The sequence below is a fragment of the Budorcas taxicolor genome, chromosome 21, assembly GCF_023091745.1.
Source record: "Budorcas taxicolor isolate Tak-1 chromosome 21, Takin1.1, whole genome shotgun sequence".
NCBI classification, from domain to species: Eukaryota; Metazoa; Chordata; class Mammalia; order Artiodactyla; family Bovidae; genus Budorcas; species Budorcas taxicolor.
In genome coordinates, this window is record NC_068930.1 from 69,863,975 (window position 1) to 69,888,817 (window position 24,843).

Consider the following 24,843-nt stretch of genomic DNA (forward strand, 5'->3'; position numbering starts at 1 on the left):
ACTTCAAGATGAATGCCACCTCCTCTGGGAAACCCTAGGGTTTCCCAGGTGGCACTGTGGTAAAGAATCCACCTGCCTGATGCAGGAGAAACCATGGGAAACCGTGGTGGGCAGAGTAATGCCCACCCCTGCTCTAAAGATGCCTACATCTTAATCCAGGGAACCTGTGAATATGTCAGTTACATGTCAAAGGAATGGACTAAGGATGGACAGTTCCCATGGAGATGGGATTAAGGATGCTACTCAGTTGACCTTAAGATAGAAAGATGATCTTGAGTTCTCCAAGTTTGAACTCAGTGTCATCGTTTGTATCTTTTCTCTCTCTCTCTCTTTTTTTTTTTTTTCTCATGTTTTATCACTCAGTTCTGTGCAACTCTTTGCGACCCTGTAGCCCGCTGGATTCCTCGGTCCATGGAATTTCCCAGGCAAGAATACTGGAGTGGGTTGTCATTTCCTGCTCCTGGGGAATCTTCCCGACCCAGGGATCAAACCTGTCTCTCCTGTTTCTTTTGCATTGGCAGGCAGATTCCTTAGCCACTAAGCTACTGGGGAAGCCCAGAGTGTCATCACAGGGGTCCTTAAGAATGTGAACAAGGCCAGCAGGAGAGGTGGTCTGGGCAAGATCCAGCCGCTGTTACTGGCTCTGAAGATGGAGGAAAGGGTCGCAAACTGAGAAGCGCGTGTGGCTTCCAGAAGCTGGAAACGGAAATGGACTCTCCCTGGAGCCTCCAAAAGGAACACAGCCCTCCTGATACCTTAATTTTAGTCCGGGAGATCCGTCTCAGAACTTCAACCTCCAGAACCGTAAGAGAAGGCATCTGTGTTGTGAGCCTCCAAGAGCATGGTGACTTGTTAACAGAGGCCATAGGAAACTCATGCAAAATAAAGCCTTCCCATCCGCTCCTCCAGGAAGAGGTGGACAGTGCTCCTGCAGGACCCCAAAATCCAGGGCAGGTTTCTTGATGCTACTGTGTTGACTTGGGACATTCAAAAGACAGCTTTCAAGTCATGTCTGGGTAGAGTAAGATCAGTCCTCACCCTCACCCTTCTGCGCCTGTTCCATCCTTGACCCCCACACACCTCAGGGCTCCTGTTCACAGAGCAGGCTCAGCTCTCTCTGCCATCTGAAACTGATCCTGAAGACAGATATTATGAAGCCCAAAGGCGCCGAAGTGCCAAGCCCTTTCTGCAGGCAGAAAGCCACACAGACTTGGGCTGGGCTGGGGGTCCTGCAAGGGGCCACTTGCCCCATAGGGTGAGGAAACAGCTGTGGCCTGAGCATCCTGCTTGGAGCACAGCCTTCTTGTGGCACCTACGTTACCCTTGGGACCTGTGTTGGTCCCAGTGTCTCCCTGAGGACAGTGTGGGTGGCTGGTGGATCCCTGTGTCCCCAGAGCTGAAGGCTCTGTGCTGAATAACGAATGAAGACACGAAGCCATAAAAAAATCAGCAACCAGAAGATAGTTTCAGAAGACATCCTTGCAGTTCACCGTGATGCATTTTCCTTATGGGGGACCACTTCCAAGCTGGCCCATCTCCCATCCACAGCTGCTCCAAAATGCATCACCACTTCACGCTTGCTTTCCTTCTCCCGGGCTGGCTCCTGCACCCCCAGCTGGGGCTCACTGCCCCCTCACCCGCTCCCTGGCACCCCAGGCATGTCCTCAGCATGCCGGCCCCCAGGGCTGCCCACCCTTTGTCCCAGTCTTCCACGTCCCCGAATCCAGCTCTGAAGGCCGAGCCCATGAAGGTTTCCCATGTGGGGCTCCCAAGGCGGGGAGGGGTGCAAGGTGCAGGCGCGTGTTGGGCCGATGGGCTCGGGAAATGTGCCAGTTCCGATGTCCCTTTCGCACGGTCTGTCCTCATTCCCTCTGCCCTTCGGCCAGAGTTTGGTTTTCGCTACATCAATGAAAAGAGCACATGCTCTCAGCCTGCTTCTCTCGTGGTGCTCACTGCCGCGTCGTGAGGCTCCAGGAAGTTTGGCGCTCCTTGGAGCCTGGCTGGAGCTCAGAGCGGACACCACATCTCTGGGAGTCAGAGGTGGGGACAGCAGACAGAATGCAGGGGCGCTCTGTGCTGCCCTGCAGGGGGTCCCTGAGCGGCTCTGCCTGCCCACAGGGATGGGCGGCCCACTGGGAGGCGGAGGGGGTGGAGGTCTAAGTGCAGGCAGGACCTGGACACCCTCCTCCTGTGTGTCTCACAGGAAGCATCAGAGCCTCTCTCCCACGGTGAGATGAGTCACTCCGTGTCCAGAGTGGGCAGGAGCCGAACAGATTCCCGAACTGGCCACGAAAAGCACCCTGAAGATCCGGTTGCTTGGGATCAAAGTCGGGTCAGTAATTACAAGAACGGAAGCGTGGTTTGTCCCGGCCCCTTCCCTGGGCCTCACCATCTGTCACAGACTCACCAGCCGCAGCTCTCAAGCTGGTGGCCACTTGCGCCAGGAGGGAGGAGCCGCAGGGATGAGCCCACTCTGACTGCAAGTCCAGCTTCACGTTAATTCACGCGAAAGCTGCCCACGGCCTCCCTGCCTGACCCCCTCCCCCGGAGGCAATCAGGCCAGATTGGTCAGCTCCACACCCAGACCGCAGAGCGCAAAGTAGACAGAAATGCCACCCCACTCCAGGCCACGGCTGCCCCCAGCTCCTGAAAAGTCAGACAGGCAAGGCAGGTGAAAGGCAGGATGCGGGGATTCCTCCCAAGGAACCAAGGAACTTTCTGGCCCTGGTGATTCTCCAAGACCAACCAGACTGGGCACTCAGAAGGATGGATGTGAGGCATCTCTAACAAAGGGGTATGAGCTGTCCACGAGGACCCAGGACACCTTCTCTAAGGAGGGAAGGCAAGCCAGAGAGATGTGAGAGTGTGCCCTAAACACTGCATGAATGACTGGCGACTTTTATCCAGAAGCTGCAGCAGGAAGCAGCACACAGTGGTGAAGGTGAAGATGGGGAGCAGGCCATCGTCAACTGCAGGCAAAATAAAACCCAAACCCACATCGCCTTGCTATTAAAAAAAAAAAATTATTGAATTATACTTGAACTGCATTCAAGGGTACTAAGTCACTTCAGTCGTACCTGACTCTTTGCAACCCTACGGGCTGTAGCCCACCAGGCTCCTCTGTCCTTGGGATTCTCCAGGCAAGAACACTGGAGTGGGCTGCCGTGCCCTCCTCCAGGGGATCTTCCCGACCCAGGGGTGGAACCTGAGTCTTTTACATCTTCTGTATCGGCAGGCAGGTTCTTTACCACTGGTGCTACCTTGCAATATGATATTTGTTTCAGGTAAACAGCATAGCAAACAGGTGAGCAGCATAATCGACATTTTATCAATTACACTTCGCATAGAGTTATTATAAGATATTGGCTATATACCTTGTACCATACAATACATCCTTGTGCCTTCTCTATTTTATGCCGAGTAGTTTGTATAATCTTGACATCCTCTTCATCCGTTCATCTGTTGATAGACAGTGTGCTTCCGTATCCTGGCTCCTGCAAATGATGATGCTATGAATATTGGGGTTCCTATATCTTTTCGAATCAGTGCTTCTGTTTAGCTCAGATACATCCAGAAGTGGAGCCACTGAATCTTACGGTAGTTCTAACTTTTTTGAGGCGCCTCCCTACTGCTTTCCATGTTGGCCGCTGCGCCAGTTCACATTCACACCAACAGCATGCTAGAGTCCCTTATTTTCCACGTTCTTGCCAGCACTTGTCATTTGTTACCTATTTGAGGATAGCCTTTCTGACACGCAGGATGTGAGTTCTCCAGGTGGTTTTGCCTGGCATTTCCCTGATGACCGACGACGTGGATAATTTTTCATGTGCCCGTTGGCCATCTGTATGTCTTCTTTGGAAAAATGTCTGTTCAGGTCCTCTGCCTATTTTTTAATTGGGCTGTTTGTGTGTTTGGTTTTGTTTTTGATATCGAGTTTTATGAGCTGTTTGTATATTCTGGAAATTAAGCCCTTGTCAGTGGCATTCTTTGCAAACATTTTCTCCCGATTTGTAGGTAGTCCCTTTCATTTTGTTTATGCTTTCCTTTGCAATACTAATGCTTTTGAGTTTTATTAGGTCCTATTTGTTTATTTTTGTTTCTGTTAGCCATGTTTGAGGAGACAGATCAAAAAAAAAAATACTGCTAAGATCTGTGTCAAAGAGTGTACCGTCTATGTTTTCCTCAAGTAGTTTTATGGTTTACAGTCTTACATTTAGGTCTTTAATCCATTTTGAGTTTATTTTTGTAGATGAGATGAGACAATGTTCTAATTTCATTCCTGTACATGTGGCTGTCCAGCTTTCCCAGTGCCACTTGTTGAAGAGGCTGTCTTTCCCCCCACTGTATATTATTGCCTCCTTTGATATAGATTAATTAGCCATATGTGCCTTGGTTTATTTAGGGGTTCCCTATTCTGCTCCATTGACCTATGTGTCTAGTTTTTTGTGCTAGTACCATATATATATATATATATATATATATATATATATATATATATTATTACTGTAGCTTTGCAGTATAGTCTGAAGTCAGGGACCATGATGTCTCTGGCTTTGTTCTATTTTCACAAGATTGCTTTGGCCTTTTGGGATCTTTCATGTTTCCATGCAAATTTTAGGAATATTTGTTCTAGTTTTTCAAGAAACGTCATGGGTATTTTGATAGGAATTGCATTAAATCTATAGACTGCTTTGGGTAGTATGGGCATTTCAATAATATTAATTCTTTCATTCCATAAACATGGGATATCTTTCCATTTATTTGTATCATCTTCAATTTCCTTCATTAATGTTTTACAGTTTTCAGAGTACAGGTCTTTTATCTCTTTGGTTACATTTATCCCTAGGTATTTTGTTCTTCTTGATGCAATTATACATGGAATTATTTTCTTATTTTCTCTTTTTGATAGTTCATTATTAGTATATAAAAAAGCAACAGATTTCTGTATATTAACCTTGTATCCTACAATTTTGCTGATTTCACTTACTAGTTCTAACAGTTTCTTTCATGGTGACTCTGGGGTTTTCTATATATAGTATTGCTTAGTGGGCTGCCGTCTATGGGGTCGCACAGAGTCGGACAAGACTGAAGTGACTTAGCAGCAGCAGCAGCAGCATCTGCAAATAGTGGCAGTTACTACTTCTCTTCCAGTTTGGATGCCTTCTATGTCTTGCCTGGTGTCTGTGACTAGGATCCCTAATACTATGTTAAATAGAAATGGTAAGAGTGGGCATCTTTGTCTTGCTTCTGATCTTGGAGTAAAAACTTTTAGCTTTTCACCATTGAGTATAATGTTAGCTGTAAGTTTGTCGTAAATAGCCTTTATTACGTTGAGATATGTTCCATCTGTAGTAAGTTGGTTGAGAGGCTTTTTTTCTTTTTTTATCATGAACGGATACTGAGTTTTGTCAGTACCCCCTCTGCATCCACTGAGATAATGCTGTCATTTTTATCCTTCACTTTTTTAATGTGGTGTAGCACATTGACTGACTTGCCGATATTCATCCATCCTTGCACCCCTGGGATACATCCCACTTGATCATGGTGCATGATCCTTGTTGTAATTGTTGTTGTTTAGTCGCTAAGAGTTGTGTCCAACTCTCTGAGACACCACTGACTGCAGCACACCAGACATCCTAGTCCCTCACTATCTTCCAGAGTTTGCCCAAGTTCATGTCCATTGAATCAATGATGTTATCCAACCATCTCATCTTCTGTCACCCGCTTCTCCTCTTGCCTTCAATCTTTCCCAGCATCAGGGTCTTTTCCAATGAATCGGCTGTTTGCATCAAGCGGCCAAAGTATTGGAGCTTCAACTTCAGCATCAGTCCTTCCAATGAGCATTCAGGGTTGATTTCCTTTAGATTGATCCTTCATATGCATGTTGAATTCAGTTTGCTCATATTGTGTTCAGAATCTTTGTATCTATGTTCGTCAGAGATATTGGCCTGTAATTATTTCTTTGATAGTGTCTTTGTTTGGTTTCAGTATCAGGTACTGCTGACCTTGTTAAATGAATCTGAGAGTGTTCCCTTCTCTTCAAATTTCTTGGAATGGCTTGAGAAGGATTAGTATGAACATTTTCTTATATGCTTGGTAGAATTCCCCTGTGAAGCCTTGCAGTCCTGGACTTCAGTTTGTTCAGAGGTTTTCAAATTACTGATTCAATTTCCAGACTAGTAATCAAATCTGTTCAGGTTATATACTTCTTCTTGATTCAGTCCTAGAAGATTGACTGTTTCTAGGAATTCATTCATTTCTTTTCGGTTGTCTAGTTTGTTGGCACACAGCTGTTTTTTAAGTATTCTCTTATGATTTTATTTCTGTGATATCAGTTGTAACGTCTCCTCTTTGATCTCTAATTTTGTGTATTTGGATCCTCTCTCCTGTTTTCTTAATGAACCTGGTTAGAGTTTTATCCACTGATTTTTATTTTGTCAAAAAAACAGATCTTGGGCTCATTAATCTTCTCTAGTATTTGATCTCTATTTTATCTGTTTCCACTGTAATCTTTATCGTTTCCTTCCCTCTGCTGACCTTGGGCTTTGTCCTCTTTCTAATCGCTTTAGATGATAGATCAGGTCAGTCATGTGAGACTTCTCTTGTCTCCTGAGGCAGGGCTGTATCACTAAAAACTTCCCTGGTAGAACCACTTTTGCGGCATCCCATAGACTGTGAAAACTTCTTTTTATTTTCATTCACCTCAAGGTATTTTCTGATTTCCTCTTTGACTTCTTCAGTGACCTATTGGTTTTAAAGAGCATGTTGTTTAGTCTCCGCATGTTCATACTTTTGCCATTTTTCTTCCTGCAATTGATTTCTAGTTTCATAGCACTGCGGTCAGAAAAGGTGCTTGGTATCATTTCTTTCTTCTTAAATTTTCTGAGGTTTGTTTTGTGGCCTAGTACTTGCCCTATCCCCAGAGAATATTCCATAAGTATTTGGAAAGAATGTGAACGCTGCAGCTGTTTGTTAAGTCCAACGGGCCCTAATGTGTTATTTATGGCCACGGTTTTCTTATTGATCTTCTGTCGGGATGGCCCATCCATTGATATAAATGAAGTATTAATGTCTCCTAATATTATTGCATCACTGTCAATGTCTCGCTTTACGTCTGTTAACATTTTCTTTATTTATTTAGGTGCTCCTGTATCAGGTACATATTTGTTTATGAATGTTGTATCTTCTTATATTGACACCTTTATCATTGGATAATGCCCTTATCTGCCCTTTACTACAGACTTTAATTTAAAGCCTACTTTGTTAAGAGTATCAGTATCCAGCTTTCTTTTCACTTCTGTTTGCATGGAATCTTTTTTCATTTTTCAACTTCTGCATGTGTATATTTAGTTCTGAAGTGAGTCTCTTATAGACTCACTTTTTTAATCCAATCAGCCACCCTACATCTTTTGATTGGAGCATTTAGTCCATTGACATTGAAGTGATTATTGATAGGTATGTCCTTATTTTCATTTTGTTGTTTATTTTCCGGTGGTTTTGTGGTTGCCTATACTTTTCTTACTCTTTTCATCTCTTTCCTTGTGGTTTCATGATTTCCTTTAGGGTTAGGTTTTTACTCCTTTCTCTCAAGTGCTTGTGTACCTGTCGTGGTGGTGGTGTAGTCGCTGAGTCGTGTCTGGCTCTTGTGATTCCAAGGGCTGTAGCCCACCAGGCTGCTCTGTCCATGGGATTTTCCAGGCGAGAACACTGGAGTGGTGTGCCATTTCCTTCTCCAGGGGATCCTCCCAACCCAGGGATTGAATCCAGCATCTCCTGCATTGCAGGCAGATTCCTTACCAGCTGAGATACCAGGGAAGCCCTGTCTGCTGTAGGTCTTGGATTTGCTGTTACTATAGAGTTCATATATGCTGATCTGTAACTATATCAGTTCAGTTTAGTTCAGTCGCTCAGTCGTGTCCGACACTTTGCGACCCCATGAATCGCAGCGCACCAGGCCTCCCTGTCCATCACCATCTCCCGGAGTTCACCCAAACTCATGTCCATCGAGTCAGTGATGCCATCCAGCCATCTCATCCTGGGTCGTCCCCTTCTCCTCCTGCCCCCAATCCCTCCCAGCATCAGAGTCTTTTCCAATGAGTCAACTCTTCGCATGAGGTGGCCAAAGTACTGGAGCTTCAGCTTTAGCATCATTCCTTCCAAAGAAATCCCAGGGTTGATCTCCTTCAGAATGGACTGGTTGGATCTCCTTGCAGTCCAAGGGACCCTCAAGAGTCTTCTCCAACACCACAGTTCAAAAGAATCAATTCTTCGGCGCTCAGCCTTCTTCACAGTCCAACTCTCACATCCATACGTGACCACAGGAAAAACCATAGCCTTGACTAGACAGACCTTAGTCGGCAAAGTAATGTCTCTGCTTTTGAATATACTGTCTAGGTTGTTCATAACTTTTCTTCCCAGGAGTAAGCGTCTTTTAATTTCGTGGCTGCAGTCACCATCTGCAGTGATTTTGGGGCCCCCCAAAATAAAGTCTGACACTGTTTCTACTGTTTCCCCATCTATTTCCCATGAAGTGATGGGACCAGATGCCATGATCTTCGTTTTCTTAATATTGAGCTTTAAGCCAACTTTTTCACTCTTCTCTTTTACTTTCATCAAGAGGCTTTTTAGCTCCTCTTCACTTTCTGCCATAAGGGTGGTGTCATCTGCATATCTGAGCTTATTGATATTTCTCCCAGCAATCTTGATTCCAGCTTGTGTTTCTTCCAGTTCAGCGTTTCTCATGATGTACTCTGCATAGAAGTTAAATAAGCAGGGTGATGATATACAGCCTTGACGTATACCTTTTCCTATTTGGAACCAGTCTGTTGTTCCATGTCCAGTTCTAACTGTTGCTTCCTGACCTGCATACAGATTTCTCCAGAGGTAGGTCAGGTGGTCTGGTATGCCCATCTCTTTCAGAATTTTCCACAGTTTCTTGTGATCCACACAGTCAAAGGCTTTGGCATAGTCAATAAAGCAGAAATAGATGTTTTTCTGGAACTCTCTTGCTTTTTCCATAATCCAGTGGATGTTGGCAGTTTGATCTCTGGTTCCTCTGCCTTTCCTAAAACCAGCTTGAACATCAGGGAGTTCATGGTTCACATATTGCTGAAGCACGGTTTGGAGAATTTTGAGCATTACTTTACTAGCATGTGAGATGAGTGCAATTGTGCGGTAGTTTGAGCATTCTTTGGCATTGCCTTTCTTTGGGATTGGAATGAAAACTGACCTTTTCCAGTCCTGTGGCCACTGCTGAGTTTTCCAAACTTGCTGGCATATTGAGTGCAGCACTTTCACAGCGTCATCTTTCAGGATTTGAAATAGCTCAACTGGAATTCCATCACCTCCACTAGCTTTGTTCGTAGTGATGCTTTCTAAGGCCCACTTGACTTCACATTCCAAGATGTCTGGCTCTAGATGAGTGATCACCTCATCATGATTATCTGAGTCGTGAAGATCTTTTTTGTACAGTTCTTCTGTGTATTCTTGCCACCTCTTCTTAATATCTTCTGCTTCTGTTAGGTCCATACAATTTCTGTCCTTTATCAAGCCCATCTTTGCATGAAATGTTCCCTTGGTATCTCTAATTTTCTTGAAGAGATCTCTAGTCGTTCCCATTCTGTTGTTTTCCTCTATTTCTTTGCATTGATCACTGAAGAAGGCTTTCACTTAACTTAAATTGACAGTCATTTAAGTTCTAAAAGATACATATTTTTTTGCTATCACCTCCATGTTTAATGTTTTGGATGTCTTATTTTATATCTTTATTCCTGTCTCTCAACTGCTTATTGTAGTTATAATTGCTTTTACAATTTTTGTCTTTTAACCAACGTACTATCTTATTTGAACGGTTGATCCACTGCTTTTGCTATATATATATTTGCCTTTACCAGTGGGATTTCTCCCTTCCTATATTTTCTCATTTCTTGTTGCAACCTTTTCTTTTTCAGTTAAAGAAGACCCTTTAATTTCTTTCAGACTTGGTTTAATATTGATGAATTCTCTTTCAGTCTTTGCTTATCTGAAAAACCGTTCAGCTCTCCTCAGCTCTGAATGATAACTTTACTGGGTAGAGTATCCTAGTCTGTAGGTTTTTTCCCTTGGAGCACTTTAAATATATCATGCCCTTCTGGCCTACAAATTTTCTGCTGAAAAAATCAGCTGATATCCTTATGGGGGTTTCCTTCTATGGGACTCTTTGTTTTTCTCTTGCTGCCTTTGAAATTCTCTCTTTGTCTTTAACTTTGTCATTTTAATTATGAGGTGTCTTGGTATGGTCTCTTTGACTTCATCTCTTTTGAGACTCTGTGCTTCTTGCACCTGGATATCTATTTTCTTCTTTAGGTTAGGGAATTTTCAGCCATCATTTCATCAGATACATTTTCTACTCATGTCTGTCTCTTTTGTTCTCCTGGGACTACTATAATGTGAATATTAGTATGCTTGATATTGTTCCAGGTCCTTTAGCTAGCCTCATTTTTATTTATTTTTTCTTTTCGCTGTCCTGATTGGATGCTTTCCAGTATTCTATCTTCCAGATGGTGTTCCTCTGTGCCACCTAGCCTGCCTTTAACTCCTTCTAGTGTATTTTTCATTCTGTTCTGCTATCCTTCATCTTTGACTGATACTTTTTCGTATTTCCTGTTTCTTTGTTGAAGTTCTCACTGTCTCATCTGTCCTCCCCGCTGGCCAGTTCAGTTAGCTTTCATGTTACTATTGCTTTGTCCTCTTTAATAAGTAAATTAGTCTAAATTAATAAAAATCAGATCTTTTAGGACTTTTGCTTTCATTGGAAACATATTCGTCTGTTTTCTCATTTTATTTAACTTTCTGTTCGTCTCTGTGAAGTGAGGTGCTGTCAGTTCACTTTTCCTGATCTTCAGGGGTGCCCTGTGCGGAAGCGTCCCTGCGCAGTCCACATGCACCCAGTGGCTTTGATGGGAGGCCTGGACCTGTGGCGGGCATGGGCCTTGTCTTCCCTGGCAGTGTGCTGGCAGCCACTTCCGTAGTGGGAGGTAGGGCTGGATCTGAAGGGACCAGAGCCAGAGCCAGATGCAAACCAGGTTTCCTTCTAGGCCCAGTGGCAGTCGAAGACCTATCAGCAGCGGGGCTTGGCCCAAGAAGCTGGAGCAGGAGCCCTGAGGAGCTGGGCTTTTCCTGTGCATGACGCCGGCCTCTGCCTCGACTGGGGATGTGGCGTGGCAGGCCCAAGGGCTTGGGCTGCACTTCTGAACTGCTTCCACTTTTTTCCCTGGTGTGCAAACCTTGGCCAGAGGCTGGATCAGGGCCGAGGGGTTGCAGGGTACTGAGCTGGCTCTTCCTCTTCCCACCTGCATGCAGGCAGTGGTGGCCTCTGTTCTGGCCAGAGGCAGGCTGGGGTCAAGGTGGTTCCATGCCCTGCAAGTGCAGGCGTTGTTGTTGTTGTGGTTCAGTTGTTAAGTCATGTCTGACTCTTTGTGACTCCATTGACTGCAGCACACCAGGCTTTCCTGTCCTTCAGCATCTCCCGGAATTTGCTCAAACTCACATCACATCCATTGAGTTGATGATGCCACCCAACCATCTCATCCTTTGTCATCCCCTTCTCCTCCTGCCCTCCATCTTTCCCAGCATCAGGGTCTTTTCTAATGAGCTGGCACTTCACATCAGCTGACTAAAATATTGGAGCTTCGGCATCACTCCCTCCAATGAATATTCAGGATTGACTTCCTTTAAGATGGACTGGTTTGATCTTCTTGCAGTCCAAGGGACTCTCAAGAGTCTTCTCCAGCGCCACAGTTCAGAACCATCAGTTCTTTGATGCTCAGTCTTCTTTATGATCCAACTCTCACATCCATACATGACTCCTGGGAAACCCATGTAGGTGGGTTCATAGCTTTGACTATATGGACCTTTATGATCCAACACTCACATCCATACATGACTCCTGGAAAACCATGTAGGTGGGTTCATAGCTTTGACTATATGGACCTTTATGATCCAACACTCACATCCATACATGACTCCTGGAAAACCATGTAGGTGGGTTCATAACTTTGACTATATGGACCTTTGTCAACAAAGCGATACTTCTGTTTTTTAATATGCTGTCTAGTTTGGTCATAGCTTTTTTTCCAAGGAGCAAGTGCCTTTTAATTTCATGACTGCAATCACCGTCCGCATGATTTTGGAGCCCAAGAAAATAAAGTCTGTTACTGTTTCCATTTTTTCCCCATCTATTTGCTGTGAAGTGATGGACCAGATGCCATGATCTTAGTTTTCTGATGCATGCTCACTGGCAAAGCAGCTCAACCTTAGCAGAGGGCAGCACCGAAGCAGAGGATTCACTGGGGCCATCCTGGCAGGGCAACCGGAGCACCAGGCATCTCTCCACATGCTGCTTCCAAGCTGTGACTGGAAGCAAGCAAGTCTATGCAAGCATTATTCAAGAGTGGAACCCCAGTCTCCTACAGCCCTCTGATAAGCTGCACTGGTTTTCAAACCAGCTAAGAGGGCTCATCTTCCCAGTCCTAAACTCCAGGGCTAGGTGCCTGTGGTTGGCCGTGGCGCAAACCTCTCCATTTCCAGAAAGCCTGTGATTTTCCTCTCCTCCTTTGGGCTGCCTGGTAGGAGTGTGAGTCCTGACTTCTCCCCTTCTACCAGACTCCATGTGGTTCTTTCTTCACAGCTTTGGTGTAGAAGAGCCACACTGCTCGTCTTTGGGTAGGCCTCAGCGCAATTGCTCTGTATGCAGTTGTAACTTCGATGGGTTCATGAGAGGAAGGTAGCTCAGGGTCCTCCTACTTCACCATCTTGATCCCAACCCCCTCAATTCCTGCTTTTTATTTTACCTGCCTAATTCACAGGTTGAAAATTGCACAACCAAATTCCATCAATATACAGTGAAACCGATTTCCTGACCTAAATGTTGTTGGTTGTAAACATGTCTGCACTTTGCTCTCACAATTACGCCTAAGTTTATCAGTCGTGTCACAGACGACAGCTAACCTTGGCCACTGCAATTGATTTTAACTGAGCCCCTTTTGGTCAACAGGAGACTTGGCAGGGCTGTATTCTTCTTTCTAAACCAGAAGCCTCAATATGATCGTAGTATAACAAATAAAAGCAGCTCTTTTGAAAACTCCAGGAAACGAACGGCTCATTTCTCCTGGCTGATGGATGTGAGGGCACGGAATTGCCTTATCCTGATTAAAGACAAGCACTGCTGCCTTTAGGCAGAGAGAAAGAAAAGCAAAAACGGAGCCCTTTACCAAGAGGGAGCAGTGATGTAAGTGGTGGTGAGCAAGGTGGGTCTGCTTCTCTACTTGAGCGTGGCTTCCAGATGCCACTAAAGGGGATCCGATGAGCTGAGACCACACTGTGTCATGAGGCTATCTTCCTAGAGTTCACCTAGGGAGATAAAAAGCGGCCATTAATTACTAAGGACTGACTCTGTGTCTGACTCTCGCATCTAATTTCCCATTTAAAGATGCCCTGCAAGGTAGGTCGTGTCATAGTGACCTTGAAGCTCCAGGAACAGACATGGAGAGCCAGTTTCCTCTGTGCGGAGCAGAGGATGACAAAGGACCCTCAAGCCTGCTAGGGTGTGAACCGCGGCTCTCAGTAAACTTTGTGCCTGCCAGGGAGCTCAGCCCTGTCCAGATGTGGACAGATTTATTACACCACTGAAAGGCCCTGGATCGAGGGGTAGATTCAAGCAGTGAGGAGTCCAGATGGATCATTTCCCAATTGTTTTCTGCCCATACCATTGGCAACCATGCACACAGCAGGAAATATCCCAGAAGTGCCCCCCCAACCCCAAGAAAGAAGCAGGGAGTCCAGATGGCATCGGTGGAAAGAAAGCCAGTCTCAAGGACCAGGGGCTGACTTCTCAGCCCAGCTCTGCCTCTCAACAGCTCTGCTGCACGGAATAAGTCTCTCTGCCCCTGCCCACCCCACAATAAAGGGCCGCCCAGGGTAATTTCCCAGGTCTTTCCAGTTTTACATCCTATGATTCTATTAATGCCGAGAGTGGGTTTTAAGTGCTAAATGGAGTCCGTGAAGGCTGAATATTTCTCGAGATTTAAAATGTCTCTCTGCTAATTGAAACTAATTCTCCAAACCACACATTAAAAGCCCCAGGCTGATTTTTCTATTTGATGGGCCCTGACAAAGCAGAGCGGAGAGACGGAGCGGCCCCGGGTGGGCACTCTGATGCTAGCCCTCTGCTGTTGCTTCCCCCGGCGAGGCTCCTGCTAATTTGTATTAATGCATCTCTGCTCCACCCCCCAGCGCCTGAGCCCGCGCCCTGGCCAGCCCCACAGCCCATGCCACTTAAGCCTCATAATTCTCTGCTGTCTCTCTCCTCCTTCCATCTCTCAACTTAGAGCTTGGCAGGCTAATGGCCATAATCATGATGACGAGCATTAAAAATGATGGGCCCTGCTCTCAACAGAATGCAGCTCTTCCTCAAGAGAAAGAACACTTAAATCCCAACTAGGTAAGTGGGTTCGATGGTGGTGTTAGCCCCAGAGCTGGGCGTCTGCAGGTGAGGCTGCAGGAGGTGCACCCACCAGCAGGCGCATCCAGAAAAGCAGTAGCCGAAACCCCCAAAGAAGCAGGGCAAAGATTCGAGGTTCTGTGTTCACCTTCCCTGGCCCGCAGTGCCAGAGAGTCTCTGAAAGGGGTACCTTCTACCACAGAGGGGGTTGAGCTGATTAAATACATGAAAAAGTCAAAGCTCATAATCCGTGTCTACCTTTGCTTTATGAAACGCATTCTGTTAAAACCTGTGCTGAAATATACATCTCATACAATTTAGACCTTAACCATTTTTTTCAGCACACAATTCAATGGCACGAACTTGCAGGGATCCCCAACCTCCAGGACCTAATGTCTGATGAACTGAGGTGGAGCTGCTATAATACTAATCGAATCAAAGCGTCACAATGTAATCAAAGTGCATATCTCGAAACCATCCCCCACCCCAGTCCCTGGAAACATTCTTTTCCACGGGAAAGGTACCTTGCATGATACTGGTCCCTGGTGGCAAAGAGGATGGGAACCACTGGCACTAAGGACAATGTTGCGCTGCCGACATATCCATCCCCAGAAAGTTTTCATCACCACAGACAGAATCTCTGAACCTGCAAAACAGTAGCTCGGCATTCACCCCTTCCAGTAGCCCTGTATGTGATGGACTTACGTTTTGTGATTATTTTACACTTTACAACTTCTGGTCAAGACTCAGTAGCAAACTACATTTTGAAAGGCTGTATAACCCTCTTCCCAGTTGGGGAAACTAAGGCCCAGAGAGGGGAAATAGCGTATCCCAACTGAGCAGAGAGCCAGGGTCATGAAGGCAGCAAGGCAATCCCTAACCCTGAACCTGACCCTGACCCTAACCCTAGCCCTAACCCTAGCCCTAGCCCTAACCCTAAGCCTAGCCCTAGCCCTAACCCTAACCCTAACCCTAGCCCTAGCCCTAACCCTAACCCTAGCCCTAATCCTAACCCTAGCCCTAGCCCTAACCCTAACCCTGACCCTAACCCTAACCCTAACCCTAGTCTCACCGGTCTTTTGACCCTCATGGCACATTTTATGTGGTGAACACGGGTTTGTTTGTCCCTTTCTTTCATAGGAGACTAAGAAGCTATACAAGAGGGGTGGACTTCCCTGGTTGCTCCGTGGGTAAAGGACCCACCTGCCAGTGCAGAGACTCGGGTTCAGTCCCTGGGTGAGGAAGAGCCTCTGGAGAAGGGAATGGCAACCGACTCCAGTATTCTTGCCTGGAGAATCCCATGGACAGAGGAGCCTGGCAGGCTACAGTCCATGCAGTCACAAAGAATTGGACATGACTAAATGGCTGAACAACAGCGAGAGGGAAGAGAATGCCATGAGAAAACTGGGATGGCCACCATCTAGAGTCGACAGATGTTCATATTTTATCATAATCGCTTGACACATTTATACAAGAAATGGACTGTTAGTGGAAGCTGGCCCCTTTCCCCCTGCGTGGGCGTCATCTCCCTGTAGGTAACCTGGATTCCGCCTTTCTGAATTTGGTGTGTGTTTTTTTCAGTCCCCCATTTCCATGTTTACACCTACAGAGAGAGATATTCATGAATAATTCATTGTGTTGTTTGCAGTGTGTTTTTAAACATTTTCATAAACGATATTACACAGGAAGCTTGCTTTTTCACTCAACATTATGTTTTGAGATGTAATCATGTTGCTATGAGAGAGGGAGTGAGTGTGTGCGTGTGTCTACTTAGGTTGTCTCCAATTTATTTTCCTGTTACAAACAATGCTGCAATTATGCACGAGTCTCTCTAGGTAATAGGTCTAGCAGCACAATTGCTGAGTCTCTGCGAACATGCATTTCCAATTCCAATTTTGCTTTGGATATTGACAAATTGCTTTCGAAAGTGGCTGAATTAATTTACACTCCTACCAACAGTGTGTGAGAATTCCTATTTCTCCTTATCTTCCCTAACTCTTGCTATTGTCATTTTTTAAAAAATTTACCCGTCTGATTAGCGTGAAACATTCTCATTTGTTTTAAATCACATTTATCTGATTATTAGAAGGACTAAGCATATATGCATGAATAATTTTCTTTTTTTTTCCTGTGAATTGTTTATTGTATTATTTTTTATTGCAAGGATTGTCAAACCACAGCCTGAAGACCAAATCCAGCCCATGGGCTTTTTTATACTGCCTGTGAGCCAAGAATGGTTTTTACATTTTAAAAAGGTCATAAAAGAAAAAGAAGTGACAGAGGTTATGTGTCCTGCAAAGCTGAAAATATTTACTATCTGGTTCGCTGACTCCTATTCTGTTAGATTATTTTGTCTGTTTATTGATATGTATTTTGGATATTAACAATCTATTTGAACTAACTCCTCCCTCCCTTGCCCCCTCATCAGCTACCCTGAGCATGCCAGTGTCTACTTCCCTGGGGCCCCAGTCTACGTTTTGTTGGAAGCAAAATGTTTTTTCAACATCTGGTCAAGTTTCAATTACATTTGGAATGTATCATCTAACCTTATCTCCCTCTCAAATACTTGCAGTAAAATCAATTTAATGCTCTTTACCTTGCGAAATGCATATGGTAGAATTCTGCTTCTGGCTCCAATGGAATGACTGCTACTGAGCTTGCTTTCCTGTCATAAATAACTAGGAAAGTGGATAAACATAAACAATGTTTTCAGACAGAGGAAAACAAACAGCAAAAATGGTAATCTCTGAGAGCTGAGAAAGACACGAAATAAGCCCGGTTGTTCTGACATTCTGTCTAGAAGAACTCTCTGCACCATGTCCCTGGGAGGACGGCCCAAGTGCAGCAGGAAGCTGTCACAGAGGTAAGGAAACCGAATTTGGAATTTAGGGAAGTGAGGTAGAAGGTCCTTGTAGGCCAGAACACCAGAGAGATGGCTACACAGAGAAGGGTGGTTCCAGAACCTGGGTAGGGATTCTCTTTAGACATTGATTGAATAGTAAGATACACATGTATAGTGTGAAGCATCATGACACCAGGTAACAAACAGCTAAGGAAGCTGAACAATTCCCAGAGCTCGTTAAGGATTGGGATAAATTCTCATTCAGTTTAGTCAGAGTGGACAGACCTCAAGAAACACCTAGGACAATCAGGAGATCTCAGAATGGTCATGGCGAAGTAGTAAGGCTCACTTAGCTCTAGAAAAAGGCTTCTTTAAATGATACCTTCATAAAACTTAAAAACAAACCTCAAAAATAAAGTCAAACTGATCCTCAAGCAACTTCTTGCATGCTAAGTCATTTCAGTCATGTCCGACTCTGTGAGACCCTATGGACTGTAGCCTGCCAGGAGACTATCCAGGCAAGAATACTGGAGAGGGTTGCCATGCCCTCCTCCTCCAGGGGATCTTCCTGACCTGGGGATCAAACCTGTGTCTCTTATGTCTCCTGCATTGGTTTATCACTAGCGCCACCTGGGAAACCCCTTAAGTGAAGTCGCTCAGCCGTGTCTGACTCTTTGCAACCCTGTGGACTATAGCCCACCAGGATCCTCTGTCCGTGGGATTCTCCAGGCAAGAACACTGGAGTGGGTTGCCATTTCCTTCTCCAGGGGAATCTTCCCGACCCAGGGATCGAACCCAGGTCTCCTGCATTGCAGGCAGATACTTTAACCTCTGAGCCACCAGGGAAGCTTAGCTGCCTGCTAAAAATAAACTTCACAGTTCTTTGGAAATTTTAGGCTTCCCAGGTGGCACAGTTGGTAAAGAATCTGCCTGCCAATGCAAGAGATGCAAGAGATACAGGTTGATCCCTGGGTCGGGAAGATGCCCTAGAGTAGGAAATGGCAACCCACAGAAGCATTCTTGCCTGGAAAACTTCACGGACAGAGAATCTGTCCCAAAGAGCTACACACAACTGAGCATACACACAATGCTACGTTATTTGGAAAAACACAAAATCCAGACACCATAATGTTGCATGTGCAAGGTTCAGCATCCAATCAAAAATTAGTCAACCCATTAATAATGAGGAAAAAGTAAGCAACAGTCAGGAAAAAAATCAACCAAGTGGACAGATCCAGAAATGACAGAGATAATAGAATTAGCAGATAATCACTTCACAAAATAGTAGTTATAAACACAGCGAGTCTCCTACAGATGAACCAGTTCTGTTCCAAAGAGTGCATTCCTAAGTCCAACAAAGTTAGCCTAGGGATCCAACTAACACAATTGGCTATATAGTCCTGTCCTGTAATAGGTTTATAATACTTTTCACACAAATAATACATAAAAAACAAACATTAAAAATAAAGAAAACATTTTAACCTTACAGTACAATCCCTTGAAAAGTACAGTACAGCAACTGGCATGCAGGGGCTAGCATCTAGTGGAAAGACAAGAGGCACTGACTGAGGAGAGGGAAGAACTGGGAGACGAAGGAGCTGAAGGACCGTCAGCAACAGGAGATGGAGGGCAAGCTGCAGTTTCACTCACACCTGACGTTGTTGGCACGGGGTTTGGTTCTTTCCTGAATTCAATTCGATCTACCCTCTTGAAAAAAAAAAAATGATGTCCAGCGATGTCCAAGTAGTAGCTCTTTTTTTCTCTGCATAAATAACACGGGAGCACTGTATTGCACCTGAATGGCTGCTGCAACCTTCGCGTACTGTTGTATGTTTGGGTCCTGTGCCACAAAAGCTAACCATGCCTCCTCAGATAAAGAAAATCCCTTTTCCATTTCCTGCACTGTGACTCTCTTTGGTTCTTCCTTTACCTCTTCCTCTTGTCTCTTTGTCCTTTCTCTGGACCGCCAATTTCTGGGGCTTCTTAGCAGTACCAGCTATAACACTGCTGCGTTGTTGCTTGCTTCCAGACATTCTGGGCTTGGAATAAAGATACACAGTATACTGTACTGTAAAGTAAAGTACACCACCACTTGCAGAGGATGCGTGTACATGACAATGAACGCCAGACATGTGAACTAACTTACATGATTGGACATGTGAACGCACATTCACATCTTTGAAAGTTTGTAAATTGAAGGTTTGCATGTCGGGGACTTAATGTATACTAAAGGCGTTAAAGGGAAACATGAACACAATGAGGAAAGATATGGTAGGTCTTAAAATGAATTCATTGCATCTTTCAGACATAAAAATATACACAACAAAAACATTTACTGAAAGAATTAGCAAATTCAATACTGAAGAACTGATCAGGGAACTTGAAAGAACATAGCAACAAAAACTAAGGAAAAGTGAAATACAGGGAGAAGAAAGGCTAAAAACAAATGAAGGACTCTCTGTGACCTGTGAGAAAATATAACAGTCTGATATATGTGTATTCAAAGACCCAGAGACAGAGAGACAGAAAAAATATTCAGAAAACCTGGGCGAAGTTTTCCTGAATTATATGTAAACCATTAACTTACACAGAGAAGGCAATGGCACCCCACTCCAGCACTCTTGCCTGGAAAATCCCATGGACTGAGGAGCCTGGTGGGCTGCAGTCCATGGGGTCGCTAAGAGTTGGACATGACTGAGAGACTTCACTTTCACTTTTCACTTTCACGCATTGGAGAAAGAAATGGCAACCCACTCCAGTGTTCTTGCCTGGAGAATCCCAGGGACAGGGGAGCCTGGTGGGCTGCTGTCTATGGGGTCGCACAGAGTCGGATATGACTGAAGCAACTTAGCAGCAGCAGCAGCATTAACTTACAAATCTAAGAAACTCAAGAATATGCAAATCACATAACAAATATGTCACAATCATTTCGTAAAAAGTCCAGTAATAAAGGGGAAATCTTAAAAGGATGCACAAAAGGGAAGAAAGGAAGAGAGAGGGAAAGAAGGAGGCATACAGGGGAACAAAGATACCAGAAAAAACATCTATTTCTGCTTTATTGACTATGCCAAAGCCTTTGACTGTGTGGATCACAAGAAACTGTGGGAAATTCTGAGAGAGATGGGAATACCAGACCACCTGACCTGCCTCTTGAGAAATCTGTGTGCAGGCCAGGAAGCAACAGTTAGAACTGGACATGGAACAACAGACTGGTTCCAAATAGGAAAAGGTGTACGTCAAGGCTGTATATTGTCACCCTGCTTATTTAACTTCTATGCAGAGTACATCACGAGAAACGCTGGACTGGAAGAAACACAAGCTGGAATCAAGATTGCCCGGAGAAATATCAATAACCTCAGATATGCAGATGACACCACCCTTATGGTAGAAAGTGAAGAGGAGCTAAAAAGCCTCTTGATGAAAGTGAAAGTGGAGAGTGAAAAAGTTGGCCTAAAGCTCAACATTCAGAAAACGAAGATCATGGCATCCGGTCCCATCACTTCATGGGAAATAGATGGGGAAACAGTGGAAACAGTGTCAGACTTTATTTTTTGGGGCTCCAAAATCACTGCAGATGGTGACCGCAGCCATGAAATTAAAAGACACTTACTCCTGGGAAGGAAAGTTATGAACAACCTAGATAGTATATTCTAAAGCAGAGACATTACTTTGCCTACTAAGGTCTGTCTAGTCAAGGCTATGGTTTTTCCTGTGGTCACGTATGGATGTGAGAGTTGGACTGTGAAGAGGGCTGAGCACCGAAGAATTGATGCTTTTGAACTGTGGTGTTGGAGAAGACTCTTGAGAGTCACTTGGACTGCAAGGAGATCCAACCAGTCCATTCTGAAGGAGATCAGTCCTGGGATTTCTTTGGAAGGAATGCTGCTGAAGCTGAAGCTCCAGTACTTTGGCCACCTCATGCGAAGAGTTGACTCATTGGAAAAGACTGTGATGTTGGGAGGGATTGTGGGCAGGAGGAGAAGGGGACGACAGAGGATGAGATGGCTGGATGGCATCACTGACTCGATGGACATGAGTCTGAGTGAACTCCAGGAGTTGGTGATGGACAGGGAGGCCTGGCGTGCTGCGATTCATGGGGTCACAAAGAGTCGGACATGACTGAGTGACTGAACTGAACTGAATAATGTATCAGAACTAATGCAAGCCAGAGACAATGGAAAATTTCTTCAAAAGAATGTAATGAAAAGATCAGTTCAGTTCAGTAGCTCAGTCGTGTCTGACTCTTTGCGACCCCGTGAACTGCAGCACACCAGGCCTCCCTGTCCATCACCAACTCCCAGAGTTCACTCAAACTCATGTCCATCGAGTCGGTGATGCCATCCAGCCATCTCATCCTCTGTCGTCCCCTTCTCCTCCTGCCCACAATCCCTCCCAACATCACAGTCTTTTCCAATGAGTCAACTCTTCGCATGAGGTGGCCAAAGTACTGGAGCTTCAGCTTCAGCAGCATTCCTTCCAAAGAAATCCCAGGGCTGATCTCCTTTAGGATGGACTGGTTGGATCTCCTTGCAGTCCAAGGGACTCTCAAGAGTCTTCTCCAACACCACAGTTCAAAAGCATCAATTCTTCAGCAATCAGCTTTCTTCACAGTCCGACTCTCACATCCATACGTGACCACAGGAAAAACCATAGCCTTGACTAGACGGACCTTTGTTGGCAAAGTAATGTCTCTGTTTTTGAATATGCCATCTAGGTTGGTCATAACTTTCCTTCGAAGAAGTAAGCATCTTTTAATTTCATGGCTGCAATCACCATCTGCAGTGATTTTGGAGCCCCAAAAAATTAAGTATGATACTGTTTCCACTGTTTCCCCATCTATTTCCCATGAAGTGATGGGACCAGATGCCATGATCTTCGTTTTCTGAATGTTGAGCTTTAAGCCAACTTTTTCACTCTCCTCTTTCACTTTCATCAAGAGGCTCTTCAGTTCCTCTTTGCTTTCTGCCATAAGGGTGATGTCATCTGCATATCTGAGGTTATTGATATTTCTCCTGGCAATCTTGATTCCAGCTTGTGTTTCTTCCAGCCCAGTGTTTCTCATGATGTACTCTGCATAGAAGTTAAATAAGCAGGGTGACAATATACAGCCTTGACGTACTCCTTTTCCTATTTGGAACCAGTCTGTTGTTCCATGTCCAGTTCTAACTGTTGCTTCCTGACCTGCATACAGATTTCTCAAGAGGCAGGTTAGGTGGTCTGGTAGTTCCATCTCTTTCAGAATTTTCCACAGTTTATTGTGATCCACACAGTCAAAGGCTTTGGCATAGTCAATAAAGCAGAAATAGATGTTTTTTGGAACTCTCTTGCTTTTTCCATGATCCAGCGGATGTTGGCAATTTGATCTCTGGTTCCTCTGCCTTTTCGAAAACCAGCTTGAACATCTGGGAGTTCATGGTTCACGTATTGCTGAAGCCTGGCTTGGAGAAATTTGAGCATTTTTACTAGCATGTGAGATGAGTGCAATTGTGTGGTAGTTTGAGCATTCTTTGGCATTGCCTTTTTTTGGGTTAGGGTTAGCCAAATAGAATTCTACATCAGTGAAAATATCCTTCAAAAATCAAGGTGAAACAGAGACATTTTCAAATTAAAAATCTGAGAAAATTCACCACCAGCAAGTCTAAATTATAAGAAATAATAAAGGAAGTTCTTTAAGCTGAAAGAAAATGATACAAGTCAGAAACTCAGTTCTACACAAAGGAAGGAACAGTGATAAAGCAGTAAAAATATGAATAAACATAAGATGTGCCTGTTATATTTTTTTACTATTTCTTTAAAAGATAATTGACTCACCATTTCTGGGTCAGAATGCAAGGCAGTTAGAAGTTACTGCTTCATCCTAAAGAAAAAAAACGACAACTGAGAGGTTTCCCACGTTTATGTCAGACACCAAACCACAAATCCAGGAGCCTCAAAGAACACCAAGCAGGATAAATACCCCCAAATCGACCCCTAGACGTATCATTTTCAAAGTACAGAAAAACCAAAGATTAAAAAAATATTAATCAAGAAAGAAGCCAAAGGGGAAACATGCCTACCTATACAGGACCAAAGATAAGAATTGCAACTGACTGTTCTCAAAAAGCTCACACACAAGAAGGAGCAGAGTAAAATATTCAAGTGTTGAGAGAAAAATGAGTACTGAGAGAAAACGGCCAGTTGACATTTTGCAAAATCATCCTTCAAAAGTGAAAAAGAAATAAAGATCTCACCAGTCAAACAAAACCGGAGGGAATGTGTTGTTAGTAGACCTTCCTAGCAAAAAAAATATTAAAAAGAGCTTTTAAAAAGGAAGAAAAGAATATAGGTCAGCAATTTAGATCTATACAAAGATAAAGAGAGGAAAAACCTCAAAAAGGAATAAGTGAAGATAAAATAAACACTTTCATTTTTTTTATTCTTAACTGATCTTACAGCTTGTTGTTGTTTAGCCACTTAGTTGTGTCCAACACTTTGAGACGCCATGGACTGCAGCATGCCAGGCTTCCCTGTCCTTCACCATCTTCCAGAGCTTGCTCAGACTCATGTCAGCCGAGTCAGTGATGCCATCCAACCATCTCATCCTCTGTCATCCCCTTCTCCTCCTGCCTTCAATCTTTCCCAGCATCAGGGTCTTTTCCAGTGAATCTGCTCTTCCCATCAGGTGGCCAAAGTGTTGGAGTTTCAGCTTCAGCATCAATCCTTCCAGTGAACATTCAGGGTTGATTTCCTTTAGCATTGACTGGTTTGACCTCTCTCTGCAGTCCAAGGGACTCTCAAGAGTCTTCTCCAGTGCCACAATTCGAAAGCATCAATTCTTTGGCACTCAGGTATGTATGTATATCTAATACATAAATACTAACGTGTATGTATACTAAGTCAATTCAGCCTTGTCTGACTCTTTGTGACCCTATGGACTGTAGCCCACCAGGCTCCTCTGTCCACGGGATTCTCCAAGAATACTGGAATGGGTTGCATGCCCTCCTCCAGTATACACATACACATATGTGCTTATTCATGCTAATACAAAAGTGAAATAAATGACAGCGATAATATAAGAAACAGAGGGGAGAAACTGGGATGATTTTGTTATTATAAGGTACTCACACTGCATATGAAATGGTATATTGTTATTTGGTAAACAGTTAAGTGACTTACTTGGATCAGTTTTAAACAGACTGCAAAATCCAGGGCAACCATTAAAAAACAATTTTTAAAATGTATGACTGATATGTTTTAAAAAGGAAAGAAAATTAAATCTTACAAAATTCTCAATTAAAACCACAAAAGGCAAATAAATAAATAAATAAAATAAAAGACCAAAATAGGAATAAAGAACATGAGTAGCAAATAGGAAAAAGTAACAAATGTGGTGGATTTAACCATACACATCAATAATCATTTTGCAATCAGTGGTTTAAATGTATCAATTACAAGACAGAGTCTCAGAGTGGATCAAAGAGAAGACCCAACAATATGTTGCCTGTAACAAAGCCACTTCAAGTATAGAGATGTGTGTAGATTA